Here is a 16192-nt window from a genome sequence, read left to right as displayed (position 1 = left end):
ATCTAGGCATAAATATTAACTATGAGTATAAAAATAAAAGTATGACGCTAGATCAGGAAAGTTATATTAAATCATTGGCAACAAAATATGAAATCAAAGATGCAAAATTATATGCGACGCCGATGGAGCAAAATTTAAAATGTGAACCCGCACTATCAGCATCAAGTGACTTAAAGTATAGAAATTTAATCGGTGCACTTTTATATATAAGTTCGAGTACTAGACCGGATATTTGTTATTGTGTTAACTATCTAAGCAGATTCCAAAATTGCCATGACCAAAGTCTTTATAAATACGCTTTAAGAATATTAAAATATTTATATTACACCAAAGAATTAAAGTTAAAATTTGAGAAAAATCTGAACGCAGATATATTAGATTGTTGTGTAGATGCTGATTGGGCGGGAGATATAGTTGATAGAAAATCCACGACTGGATATGTAATAAGAATGTATGGTAATAGTATTTTCTGGAAATCAAAGAAACAAGATATTGTAACAAAATCATCCACAGAAGCAGAGTATGTTGCGTTGTCTGTATGCGTGATTGAGGTTAAATTAATTAAAGAATTATTAAAGGATTTTGAAATAAAGATTAATGAGCCGATACAAATTTATGAGGATAACGCAGGTGCAATCAGTATAAGTAAATTTGGAAATTTAACAAAGAAATCTAAGTACATAGAAACGCACTATCATTTTGTAAATGAAAATTATTTAAATAGAGAGATTAATGTAATAAAAATAGATTCAGAGGAAAATCCTGCAGATATCTTTACTAAGTCATTAGGACGTACTAAGTTTGAAAAGTTCAGAGAAGAATTAAAGATTTGTTAAATAAAAAAACTAAATTTAAGGAGGCGTGTTGGGAAGCGAGTAAATTTAGTTCCAATGAGCGGTGTGAGAACCACTGTACGAGTTGAGCGCCACTGAACGGTGCCTGCGCGGCGTGCGATACGTAGATGCGTGTTAGTTGGATTTCGGCGCTCTCTCAAGTAAACACGAGGTGTTCGACAAATGTAACCTTTATATATTCACTACATTATTCATTATTATACTCCACATTACAACATTTAAATACAGTGTTAGATCTCTTCCTGCACACCACCTAATCATCCAATAAGATCCAACATTCAACAAGCATACCACCCAGGGGGGGGACGCGGCCCCCTCCCGTACCTACTCTATCCGAAGGCACCACGCAACGGACGACGTGGCGCCTTCCCCCCCTGTTAGGCCGCCCGATGAGCTTCCGGGCCCCCGCCCGAGATGCCCGGCGGCCTCCGGGGACGCCGTTGGTGACCGAGTGTAAGGGGATATCCGATCCCCCGCCTCGAGATCATCAAGGGCGTCCCCGCTCGCGTCAGAGGCGTCGCAACCGGGGTACGCCCCGGGGCGTACCCTGCGGCGCCTCCCCCCCCTTCGGCCGGGATCGTGATTACGCTCCCGATCCCGTTCCGCAGCCTCCTTCCGCAGCATAACCCGCTCGCAGAAGGAAGCGAACCCCCTCCACGCCTCCTCGCCACCGGCTGCCGCAACGACGACAGCCGGGAGCGAGAGGTCGTGGCCCACCGCGCGCCGCAGGGCACGGCGCTCTCCCCCCCCCATGCCGGACACTCCTCCAGAGTGTGTTGCGCCGTGTCCCGCGGCTCGCCGCAGTGGTGACACGCCTCCTCGGTCTCCCTCCCGATGCGACACAGGTAGTCGCCGAAGCACCCGTGCCCGCTCATCACCTGCGTCACACGGTAGGAGACCCTATGCCCCATCCATCCCCTGTTCCATTGATCGAACACCGGGAGGATGGCCCGAACGGCCCGCCTCTCGCCCTCCCTCGTCCCAGGAAGGCTATCGCGCCACTCCCGGGCTGCGTGCCGCCGAGCATGTCGCCTGAGCTCATCCACCATGAGCCGCGCCTGATCCGGGGCCACCCCCCGGAGCCGGAGTTCCCTGGAGTGCGTATGCACATCCGCCAACACGCGGGCCTCCAGCTCGAGGGGGATCAGCCCCGACATCACCATCGCCGTCGCGTATGAAATGGTGCGGTACCCCCGCACGATGCCTATGGCCAGCCTGCGCTCGATGCGACGCAGCAGCGACCGTGTGCCGCCACTGCGCCCCCTAGCCAAGACATCGCGCGCCCATACAGGGGCTCCGTGCAGGACCAAAACCCGCACCACCACCGCGAACAGACGACGCACCCGTCCACAGGGTCCCCCGAGATTCGGGAGAAGGCGCCCGAGCGCAGCGGTCGCCCTCTCCGCCCGGGGCGCCAGCGACTCAAGGTGGCGGTCAAAACGCCACCGGCCGTCAAGCTCGAGTCCCAGGTACCGCATCTGGGACCCGACCCTGACCATCCCCTCCCCCACGCAGATCCAGCACTGGGGAGGCGCCGCCAACCGGGCCGAGCGGAGAAACCACATGGCCCTGGTTTTCTCGACGGACACCTCTAGGCCCAGCGACCGGATCGCGCGCACCGCGCGCCACGCGCCGCGCTCCGCCAGGCAGATGGCCTCCTTCGCATACCTCCCGGTGGCCAATACCAGCGTGTCGTCGGCGTAACACGTCAGGCTGACCCCGGGAGGCATCTCCTCCCGCAGGACGCGATCGTACGCAAGATTCCACAGCAACGGGCCCAACACCGAGCCCTGCGGAACCCCGCGCACGACGCCCCTGCGCACCATCCCGTACCGGCCGGGATACTCTATACCCCTGTCGGAGAGATAGCTCCCGATCACCCTTCTGAGATACAGAGGCACCCGGTGGAAGACCAGGGCCTCCATTATCCGATCCCAGGGGACGGTGTTGAACGCGTTAGCGATATCCAAGGATATCGCCAACGCAACACCGCCCCCCCTCGTACAGGCCTCCGAGAGAGCCCTCACCCGCCGAATAGCGTCGACGGTGGAGAGACCCTCCCGGAAGCCGAATTGAACCCCGCTCAGATCGGGGACCCCTCCCGCCGACAGGTGAAACTTTACCCTCGACGAGATTCGAACCGCACCGCAGCGTTTCCGCACTGTAGTCTGACACCTTGACTGCTCGGCCAACCGGCGATGTTTCCTCTATCCTATCCTATCGTCTATCCTATCCTCTATCCTATCCTATCGTCTATCCTATCCTCTAACCTATCCTATCCTCTATCCTATCAAATCCCCTATCCTATCCTCTATCCTATCCTATCCTGTATCCTATCCAATCCTCTATTCTATCCTATCCTCTTTCCTATCCTATCCTCTATCCTATCCTATCCTCTATCCTATCCTATCCTTTATCCTATCCTATCCTCTATCCTATCCCATCTTCTATCCTATCCTATCCTCTATCCTATCAAATCCACTATCCTATCCTCTATCGTATCCTATCATCTATCCTCTATCCTATCCAATCCTCTATCCTATCCTCTATCCTATCCTCTATCCTATCCTCTATACTAGCCTCTATCCTATCCTCTATCCTATCCTCTATCCTATCATCTATCCTCAATCCTAGCCTTTCCTGTATCCTATCCAATCCTCTATCCTATCCTGTCCTCTATCCTATCCTATCCTCTATCCTATCCTATCCTCTGTCCTATCCTATCCTCTATCCTATCCTATCCTCTATCCTATCCTATCCTATCCTGTATCCTATCCAATCCTCTATCCTATCCTATCATCTATCCTCAATCCTATCCTTTCCTGTATCCTAGCCAATCCTCTATCCTATCCTATCCTCTATCCTATCCTATCCTCTATCCTATCCTATCCTCTATCATATCCTATCCTCTATCCTATCCTATCCTCTATCCTATCCTATCCTCTATCCTATCCTATCCTCTATTCTATCCTATCCTCTATCCTATCCTATCGTCTATCCTATCCTATCCTCTATCCTATCCTCTATCCTATCCTCTATCCTATCCTCTATCCTATCCTCTATCCTATCCTCTATCCTATCCTCTATCCTATCCTATCCTCTATCCTATCCTATCCTCTATCATATCCTATCCTCTATTCTATCCTATCATCTATCCTCTATCCTATCCAATCCTCTATCCTAGCCTATCCTCTACCCTATCATATCCTCTATCCTATAATATGATCTATCCTATCCTATCCTCTATCCAATCCTCTATCCTATCCTATCCTCTATTCTATCCTATCCTCTATCCTATCCTATCCTCTATCCTATCCTATCCTCTATCCTATCCTATCTTCTATCCTATCCTATCCTCTATCCTATCCTCTATCGTATCCTATCAGCTATCCTCTATCCTATCCAATCCTCTATCCTATCCTCTATCCTATCCTCTATCCTATCCTCTATCCTATCCTCTATCCTATCATCTATCCTCAATCCTAGCCTTTCCTGTATCCTGTCCAATCCTCTATCCTATCCTGTCCTCTATCCTATCCTATCCTCTATCCTATCATATCATCTATCATATCCTATCATCTGTCCTATCCTATCCTCTATCCTATCCTCTATCCTATCCTATCCTCTATCCTATCCTATCCTCTATCCTATCCTATCGTCTATCCTATCCTCTATCCTATCCTATCCTCTATCCTATCCTATCCTCTATCCTATCCAATCCTCTATCCTATCCTATCGTCTATCCTATCCTCTATCTTATCCTATCCTCTATCCTATCCTATCCTCTATCCTATCCTATCCTCTATCCTATCCTATCCTCTATCCTATCCTATCCTCTATCCTATCCTATCTTCTATCCTATCCTATCCTGTATCCTATCCAATCCTCTATCCTATCCTATCATCTATCCTCAATCCTATCCTTTCCTGTATCCTAGCCAATCCTCTATCCTATCCTATCCTCTATCCTATCCTATCCTGTACCCTATCCAATCCTCTATCCTATCCTATCATCTATCCTCAATCCTATCCTTTCCTGTATCCTAGCCAATCCTCTATCCTATCCTATCCTCTATCCTATCCTATCCTCTATCCTATCCTATCCTCTATCCTATCCTATCCTCTATCCTATCCTCTATCGTATCCTATCAGCTATCCTCTATCCTATCCAATCCTCTATCCTATCCTCTATCCTATCCTCTATCCTATCCTCTATCCTATCATCTATCCTCAATCCTAGCCTTTCCTGTATCCTGTCCAATCCTCTATCCTATCCTGTCCTCTATCCTATCCTATCCTCTATCCTATCATATCATCTATCATATCCTATCATCTATCCTATCCTATCCTCTATCCTATCCTATCCTCTATCCTATCCTATCCTCTATCCTATCCTATCGTCTATCCTATCCTCTATCCTATCCTATCCTCTATCCTATCCTATCCTCTATCCTATCCAATCCTCTATCCTATCCTATCGTCTATCCTATCCTCTATCTTATCCTATCCTCTATCCTATCCTATCCTCTATCCTATCCTATCCTCTATCCTATCCTATCCTCTATCCTATCCTATCCTCTATCCTATCCTATCTTCTATCCTATCCTATCCTGTATCCTATCCAATCCTCTATCCTATCCTATCATCTATCCTCAATCCTATCCTTTCCTGTATCCTAGCCAATCCTCTATCCTATCCTATCCTCTATCCTATCCTATCCTGTACCCTATCCAATCCTCTATCCTATCCTATCATCTATCCTCAATCCTATCCTTTCCTGTATCCTAGCCAATCCTCTATCCTATCCTATCCTCTATCCTATCCTATCCTCTAATCTATCCTATCCTCTATCCTATCCTATCCTCTATCCTATCCTATCCTCTATCCTATCCAATCCTCTATCCTATCCTGTCCTCTATCCTATCCTATCCTCTATCCTATCCTGTCCTCTATCCTATCCTATCCTCTATCCTATCATATCCTCTATCCTAGCCTATCCTCTACCCTATCATATCCTCTATCCTATAATATGATCTATCCTATCCTATCCTCTATCCAATCCTCTATCCTATCCTATCCTCTATCCTATTATATCCTCTATCCTATCCTATCCTCTATCCTATCCTATCGTCTATCCTATCCTCTATCCTATCCTATCCTCTATCCTATCCTATCCTCTATCCTATCCTATCCTGTATCCTATCCTATCGTCTATCCTATCCTCTAACCTATCCTATCCTCTTTCCTATCAAATCCCCTATCCTATCCTCTATCCTATCCTATCCTGTATCCTATCCAATCCTCTATTCTATCCTATCATCTATCCTCAATCCTATCCTTTCCTGTATCCTATCCAATCCTCTATCCTATCCTGTCCTCTATCCTATCCTATCTACTATCCTATCCTATCGTCTATCCTATCCTCTATCCTATCCTATCCTCTTTCCTATCCTATCCTCTATCCTATCCTATCCTCTATCCTTTATCCTATCCTATCCTCTATCCTATCCTATCTTCTATCCTATCCTATCCTCTATCCTATCAAATCCACTATCCTATCCTCTATCGTATCCTATCATCTATCCTCTATCCTATCCAATCCTCTATCCTATCCTCTATCCTATCCTCTGTCCTATCCTATCCTCTATCCTATCCTATCCTCTATCCTATCCTATCCTGTATCCTATCCAATCCTCTATCCTATCCTATCATCTATCCTCAATCCTATCCTTTCCTGTATCCTAGCCAATCCTCTATCCTATCCTATACTCTATCCTATCCTATCCTCTATCCTATCCTATCCTCTATCATATCCTATCCTCTATCCTATCCTATCCTCTATCCTATCCTATCCTCTATCCTATCCTGTCCTCTATCCTATCCTATCCTCTATCCTATCCTATCCTCTGTCCTATCCTATCCTCTATCCTATCCTATCCTCTATCCTATCCTATCCTGTATCCTATCCAATCCTCTATCCTACCCTATCATCTATCCTCAATCCTATCCTTTCCTGTATCCTAGCCAATCCTCTATCCTATCCTATCCTCTATCCTATCCTATCCTCTATCCTATCCTATCCTCTATCATATCCTATCCTCTATCCTATCCTATCCTCTATCCTATCCTATCCTCTATCCTATCCTATCCTCTATTCTATCCTATCGTCTATCCTATCCTATCCTCTATCCTATCCTCTATCCTATCCTCTATCCTATCCTCTATCCTATCCTCTATCCTATCCTCTATCCTATCCTATCCTCTATCCTATCCTATCCTCTATCATATCCTATCCTCTATCCTATCCTATCATCTATCCTCTATCCTATCCAATCCTCTATCCTAGCCTATCCTCTACCCTACCATATCCTCTATCCTATAATATGATCTATCCTATCCTATCCTCTATCCAATACTCTATCCTATCCTATCCTCTATTCTATCCTATCCTCTATCCTATCGTATCCTCTTTCCTATCCTATCCTCTATCCTATCCTATCCTATATCCTATCCTATCCTCTATCCTATCCTCTATCCTATCCTATCCTCTATCCTATCCTATCCTCTATCCTATCCTATCCTCTATCCTATCCTCTATCCTATCCTCTATCCCATCCTATCCTCTATCCTATCCTATCCTCTATCATATCCTATCCTCTATCCTATCCTATCATCTATCCTCTATCCTATCCAATCCTCTATCCTAGCCTATCCTCTACCCTATCATATCCTCTATCCTATAATATGATCTATCCTATCCTATCCTCTATCCAATACTCTATCCTATCCTATCCTCTATTCTATCCTATCCTCTATCCTATCCTATCCTCTATCCTATCCTGTCCTCTATCCTATCCTATCCTCTATCCTATCATATCCTCTATCCTAGCCTATCCTCTACCCTATCATATCCTCTATCCTATAATATGATCTATCCTATCCTATCCTCTATCCAATCCTCTATCCTATCCTATCCTCTATCCTATCCTATCCTCTATCCTATCCTATCCTGTATCCTATCCTATCGTCTATCCTATCCTCTAACCTATCCTATCCTCTTTCCTATCAAATCCCCTATCCTATCCTCTATCCTATCCTATCCTGTATCCTATCCAATCCTCTATTCTATCCTATCATCTATCCTCAATCCTATCCTTTCCTGTATCCTATCCAATCCTCTATCCTATCCTGTCCTCTATCCTATCCTATCCTCTATCCTATCCTATCGTCTATCCTATCCTCTATCCTATCCCATCCTCTTTCCTATCCTATCCTCTATCCTATCCTATCCTCTATCCTTTATCCTATCCTATCCTCTATCCTATCCTATCTTCTATCCTATCCTATCCTCTATCCTATCAAATCCACTATCCTATCCTCTATCGTATCCTATCATCTATCCTCTATCCTATCCAATCCTCTATCCTATCCTCTATCCTATCCTCTGTCCTATCCTATCCTCTATCCTATCCTATCCTCTATCCTATCCTATCCTGTATCCTATCCAATCCTCTATCCTATCCTATCATCTATCCTCAATCCTATCCTTTCCTGTATCCTAGCCAATCCTCTATCCTATCCTATACTCTATCCTATCCTATCCTCTATCCTATCCTATCCTCTATCATATCCTATCCTCTATCCTATCCTATCTTCTATCCTATCCTATCCTCTATCCTCAATCCTAGCCTTTCCTGTATCCTGTCCAATCCTCTATCCTATCCTGTCCTCTATCCTATCCTATCATCTATCCTATCATATCATCTATCCTATCCTATCCTCTATTGTATCCTATCCTCTATCCTATCCTATCCTCTATCCTATCCTATCCTCTATCCTATCCTATCGTCTATCCTATCCTCTATCCTGTCCTATCCTCTATCCTATCCTATCCTCTATCCTATCCTATCCTCTATCCTATCCTATCTTCTATCCTATCCAATCCTCTATCCTATCCTATCGTCTATCCTAACCTATATCCTATCCTATCCTCTATCCTATCCTATCCTCTATCCTATCCTATCCTCTATCCTATCCTATCCTCTATCCTATCCTATCCTCTATCCTATCCTATCTTCTATCCTATCCTATCCTGTATCTTATCCAATCCTCTATCCTATCCTATCATCTATCCTCAATCCTATCCTTTCCTGTATCCTAGCCAATCCTCTATCCTATCCTATCCTCTATCCTATCCTATCCTGTATCCTATCCAATCCTCTATCCTATCCTATCATCTATCCTCAATCCTATCCTTTCCTGTATCCTAGCCAATCCTCTATCCTATCCTATCCTCTATCCTATCCTATCCTCTATCCTATCCTATCCTCTATCCTATCCTATCTACTATCCTATCCTCTATCCTATCCTATCTTCTATCCTATCCAATCCTCTATCCTATCAAATCCACTATCCTATCCTCTATCGTATCCTATCATCTATCCTCTATCCTATCCAATCCTCTATCCTATCCTCTATCATATCCTCTATCCTATCCTCTATCCTATCATCTATCCTCTATCCTATCATCTATCCTCAATCCTAGCCTTTCCTGTATCCTATCCGATCCTCTATCCTATCCTGTCCTCTATCCTATCCTATCCTCTATCCTATCCTATCGTATATCTTATCCTCTATCCTATCCTATCCTCTATCCTATCCTATCCTCTATCCTATCCTATCCTCTATCCTATCCTATCCTCTATCCTATCCTAACCTCTATCCTATCCTATCCTCTATCCTATCCTATCCTCTATCCTATCCTATCCTCTATCCTATCCTATCTTCTATCCTATCCTATCCTCTATCCTACCAAATCCACTATCCTATCCTCTATCCTATCCTATCATCTATCCTCTATCCTATCCAATCCTCTATCCTATCATCTATCCTATCCTCTATCCTATCCTGTCCTCTATCCTATCCTATCCTCTATCCTATCCTATCTTCTATCCTATCCTATCCTGTATCCTATCCAATCCTCTATCCTATCCTATCCTATCATCTATCCTCAATCCTATCCTTTCCTGTATCCTAGCCAATCCTCTATCCTATCCTGTCCTCTATCCTATCCTATTCTCTATCCTATCCTATCCTCTATCCTATCCTATCGTCTATCCTATCCTCTATCCTATCCTATCCTGTATCCTATCCAATCCTCTATCCTATCCTATCATCTATCCTCAATCCCATCCTTTCCTGTATCCTATCCAATCCTCTATCCTATCCTGTCCTCTATCCTATCCTCTATCCTATCCTGTCCTCTATCCTATCCTATCCTCTATCCTATCCTATCTTCTATCCTATCCTATCCTGTATCCTATCCAATCCTCTATCCTATCCTATCCTATCATCTATCCTCAATCCTATCCTTTCCTGTATCCTAGCCAATCCTCTATCCTATCCTGTCCTCTATCCTATCCTATTCTCTATCCTATCCTATCCGCTATCCTATCCTATCGTCTATCCTATCCTCTATCCTATCCTATCCTCTTTCCTATCCTATCCTCTATCCTATCCTATCCTCTTTCCTATCCTATCCTCTATCCTATCCTATCCTCTATCCTATCCTATCGTCTATCCTATCCTATCCTCTATCCTATCCTCTATCCTATCCTATCCTCTATCCTATCCTATCCTCTATCCTATCCTATCCTCTATCATATCCTATCCTCTATCCTATCCTATCATCTATCCTCTATCCTATCCAATCCTCTATCCTAGCCTATCCTCTACCCTATCATATCCTCTATCCTATAATATGATCTATCCTATCCTATCCTCTATCCAATACTCTATCCTATCCTATCCTCTATTCTATCCTATCCTCTATCCTATCCTATCCTCTTTCCTATCCTATCCTCTATCCTATCCTATCCTATATCCTATCCTATCCTCTATCCTATCCTCTATCCTATCCTATCCTCTATCCTATCCTATCCTCTATCCTATCCTATCCTCTATCCTATCCTCTATCCTATCCTCTATCCTATCCTATCCTCTATCCTATCCTATCCTCTATCATATCCTATCCTCTATCCTATCCTATCATCTATCCTCTATCCTATCCAATCCTCTATCCTAGCCTATCCTCTACCCTATCATATCCTCTATCCTATAATATGATCTATCCTATCCTATCCTCTATCCAATACTCTATCCTATCCTATCCTCTATTCTATCCTATCCTCTATCCTATCCTATCCTCTATCCTATCCTGTCCTCTATCCTATCCTATCCTCTATCCTATCATATCCTCTATCCTAGCCTATCCTCTACCCTATCATATCCTCTATCCTATAATATGATCTATCCTATCCTATCCTCTATCCAATCCTCTATCCTATCCTATCCTCTATCCTATCCTATCCTCTATCCTATCCTATCGTCTATCCTATCCTATCCTCTATCCTATCCTATCCTCTATCCTATCCTATCGTCTATCCTATCCTCTATCCTATCCTATCCTGTATCCTATCCTATCGTCTATCCTATCCTCTAACCTATCCTATCCTCTTTCCTATCAAATCCCCTATCCTATCCTCTATCCTATCCTATCCTGTATCCTATCCAATCCTCTATTCTATCCTATCATCTATCCTCAATCCTATCCTTTCCTGTATCCTATCCAATCCTCTATCCTATCCTGTCCTCTATCCTATCCTATCCTCTATCCTATCCTATCGTCTATCCTATCCTCTATCCTATCCTATCCTCTTTCCTATCCTATCCTCTATCCTATCCTATCCTCTATCCTTTATCCTATCCTATCCTCTATCCTATCCTATCTTCTATCCTATCCTATCCTCTATCCTATCAAATCCACTATCCTATCCTCTATCGTATCCTATCATCTATCCTCTATCCTATCCAATCCTCTATCCTATCCTCTATCCTATCCTCTGTCCTATCCTATCCTCTATCCTATCCTATCCTCTATCCTATCCTATCCTGTATCCTATATAATCCTCTATCCTATCCTATCATCTATCCTCAATCCTATCCTTTCCTGTATCCTAGCCAATCCTCTATCCTATCCTATACTCTATCCTATCCTATCCTCTATCCTATCCTATCCTCTATCATATCCTATCCTCTATCCTATCCTATCTTCTATCCTATCCTATCCTCTATCCTCAATCCTAGCCTTTCCTGTATCCTGTCCAATCCTCTATCCTATCCTGTCCTCTATCCTATCCTATCCTCTATCCTATCATATCATCTATCCTATCCTATCCTCTATTGTATCCTATCCTCTATCCTATCCTATCCTCTATCCTATCCTATCCTCTATCCTATCCTATCGTCTATCCTATCCTCTATCCTGTCCTATCCTCTATCCTATCCTATCCTCTATCCTATCCTATCCTCTATCCTATCCTATCCTCTATCCTATCCAATCCTCTATCCTATCCTATCGTCTATCCTAACCTATATCCTATCCTATCCTCTATCCTATCCTATCCTCTATCCTATCCTATCCTCTATCCTATCCTATCCTCTATCCTATCCTATCCTCTATCCTATCCTATCTTCTATCCTATCCTATCCTGTATCTTATCCAATCCTCTATCCTATCCTATCATCTATCCTCAATCCTATCCTTTCCTGTATCCTAGCCAATCCTCTATCCTATCCTATCCTCTATCCTATCCTATCCTGTATCCTATCCAATCCTCTATCCTATCCTATCATCTATCCTCAATCCTATCCTTTCCTGTATCCTAGCCAATCCTCTATCCTATCCTATCCTCTATCCTATCCTATCCTCTATCCTATCCTATCCTCTATCCTATCCTATCTACTATCCTATCCTATCCTCTATCCTATCCTATCCTCTATCCTATCCTATGCTCTATCCTATCCAATCCTCTATCCTATCCTGTCCTCTATCCTATCCTATCCTCTATCCTATCCTATCCTCTATCCTATCCTATCCTCTATCCTATCCTATCGTCTATCCTATCCACTATATTATCCTATCCTCTATCCTATCCTATCCTCTATCCTATCCTATGCTCTATCCTATCCTATCCTCTATCATATCCTCTATCCTATCCTCTATCCTATCATCTATCCTCTATCCTATCATCTATCCTCAATCCTAGCCTTTCCTGTATCCTATCCGATCCTCTATCCTATCCTGTCCTCTATCCTATCCTATCCTCTATCCTATCCTATCGTATATCTTATCCTCTATCCTATCCTATCCTCTATCCTATCCTATCCTCTATCCTATCCTATCCTCTATCCTATCCTATCCTCTATCCTATCCTAACCTCTATCCTATCCTATCCTCTATCCTATCCTATCCTCTATCCTATCCTATCCTCTATCCTATCCTATCTTCTATCCTATCCTATCCTCTATCCTACCAAATCCACTATCCTATCCTCTATCCTATCCTATCATCTATCCTCTATCCTATCCAATCCTCTATCCTATCATCTATCCTATCCTCTATCCTATCCTGTCCTCTATCCTATCCTATCCTCTATCCTATCCTATCTTCTATCCTATCCTATCCTGTATCCTATCCAATCCTCTATCCTATCCTATCCTATCATCTATCCTCAATCCTATCCTTTCCTGTATCCTAGCCAATCCTCTATCCTATCCTGTCCTCTATCCTATCCTATTCTCTATCCTATCCTATCCTCTATCCTATCCTATCGTCTATCCTATCCTCTATCCTATCCTATCCTGTATCCTATCCAATCCTCTATCCTATCCTATCATCTATCCTCAATCCCATCCTTTCCTGTATCCTATCCAATCCTCTATCCTATCCTGTCCTCTATCCTATCCTCTATCCTATCCTGTCCTCTATCCTATCCTATCCTCTATCCTATCCTATCTTCTATCCTATCCTATCCTGTATCCTATCCAATCCTCTATCCTATCCTATCCTATCATCTATCCTCAATCCTATCCTTTCCTGTATCCTAGCCAATCCTCTATCCTATCCTGTCCTCTATCCTATCCTATTCTCTATCCTATCCTATCCTCTATCCTATCCTATCGTCTATCCTATCCTCTATCCTATCCTATCCTGTATCCTATCCAATCCTCTATCCTATCCTATCATCTATCCTCAATCCCATCCTTTCCTGTATCCTATCCAATCCTCTATCCTATCCTGTCCTCTATCCTATCCTATCCTCTATCCTATCCTATCCTCTATCCTATCCTATCCTCTATCCTATCCTATCGTCTATCCTATCCTATCCTCTATCCTATCCTCTATCCTATTCTATCCTCTATCCTATCCAATCCTCTATCCTAGCCTATCCTCTACCCTATCATATCCTCTATCCTATCCTATCCTCTATCCTATCCTAACCTCTATCCTATCCTATCCTCTATCCTATCCTATCCTCTATCCTATCCTATCCTCTATCCTATCCTATCTTCTATCCTATCCTATCCTCTATCCTACCAAATCCACTATCCTATCCTCTATCCTATCCTATCATCTATCCTCTATCCTATCCAATCCTCTATCCTATCATCTATCCTATCCTCTATCCTATCCTGTCCTCTATCCTATCCTATCCTCTATCCTATCCTATCTTCTATCCTATCCTATCCTGTATCCTATCCAATCCTCTATCCTATCCTATCCTATCATCTATCCTCAATCCTATCCTTTCCTGTATCCTAGCCAATCCTCTATCCTATCCTGTCCTCTATCCTATCCTATTCTCTATCCTATCCTATCCTCTATCCTATCCTATCGTCTATCCTATCCTCTATCCTATCCTATCCTGTATCCTATCCAATCCTCTATCCTATCCTATCATCTATCCTCAATCCCATCCTTTCCTGTATCCTATCCAATCCTCTATCCTATCCTGTCCTCTATCCTATCCTCTATCCTATCCTGTCCTCTATCCTATCCTATCCTCTATCCTATCCTATCTTCTATCCTATCCTATCCTGTATCCTATCCAATCCTCTATCCTATCCTATCCTATCATCTATCCTCAATCCTATCCTTTCCTGTATCCTAGCCAATCCTCTATCCTATCCTGTCCTCTATCCTATCCTATTCTCTATCCTATCCTATCCTCTATCCTATACTCTCGTCTATCCTATCCTCTATCCTATCCTATCCTGTATCCTATCCAATCCTCTATCCTATCCTATCATCTATCCTCAATCCCATCCTTTCCTGTATCCTATCCAATCCTCTATCCTATCCTGTCCTCTATCCTATCCTATCCTCTATGATATCCTATCGTCTATCCTATCCTCTATCCTATCCTATCCTCTTTCCTATCCTATCCTCTATCCTATCCTATCCTCTATCCTATCCTATCGTCTATCCTATCCTATCCTCTATCCTATCCTCTATCCTATCCTATCCTCTATCCTATCCAATCCTCTATCCTAGCCTATCCTCTACCCTATCATATCCTCTATCCTATAATATCCTCTATCCTATCCTATCCTCTATCCAATCCTCTATCCTATCCTATCCTCTATTCTATCCTATCCTCTATCCGATCCTATCCTCTATCCTATCCTATCCTCTAACCCATCCTATCTTCTATCCTATCCTATCCTCTATCCTATCCTATCCTCTATCCTATCAAATCCCCTATCCTATCCTGTATCCTATCTTATCCTGTATCCTATCCAATCCTCTATCCTATCCTATCATCTATCCTCAATCCCATCCTTTCCTGTATCCTATCCAATCCTCTATCCTATCCTGTCCTCTATCCTATCCTCTATCCTATCCTGTCCTCTATCCTATCCTATCCTCTATCCTATCCTATCTTCTATCCTATCCTATCCTGTATCCTATCCAATCCTCTATCCTATCCTATCCTATCATCTATCCTCAATCCTATCCTTTCCTGTATCCTAGCCAATCCTCTATCCTATCCTGTCCTCTATCCTATCCTATTCTCTATCCTATCCTATCCTCTATCCTATCCTCTCGTCTATCCTATCCTCTATCCTATCCTATCCTGTATCCTATCCAATCCTCTATCCTATCCTATCATCTATCCTCAATCCCATCCTTTCCTGTATCCTATCCAATCCTCTATCCTATCCTGTCCTCTATCCTATCCTATCCTCTATGATATCCTATCGTCTATCCTATCCTCTATCCTATCCTATCCTCTTTCCTATCCTATCCTCTATCCTATCCTATCCTCTATCCTATCCTATCGTCTATCCTATCCTATCCTCTATCCTATCCTCTATCCTATCCTATCCTCTATCCTATCCAATCCTCTATCCTAGCCTATCCTCTACCCTATCATATCCTCTATCCTATAATATCCTCTATCCTATCCTATCCTCTATCCAATCCTCTATCCTATC

This window comes from Halictus rubicundus, unplaced genomic scaffold (assembly GCF_050948215.1).
Source record: "Halictus rubicundus isolate RS-2024b unplaced genomic scaffold, iyHalRubi1_principal scaffold0020, whole genome shotgun sequence".
NCBI classification, from domain to species: Eukaryota; Metazoa; Arthropoda; class Insecta; order Hymenoptera; family Halictidae; genus Halictus; species Halictus rubicundus.
The sequence above is the reverse complement of the archived record's forward strand: the minus strand, read 5'-3'. Positions refer to the sequence as shown.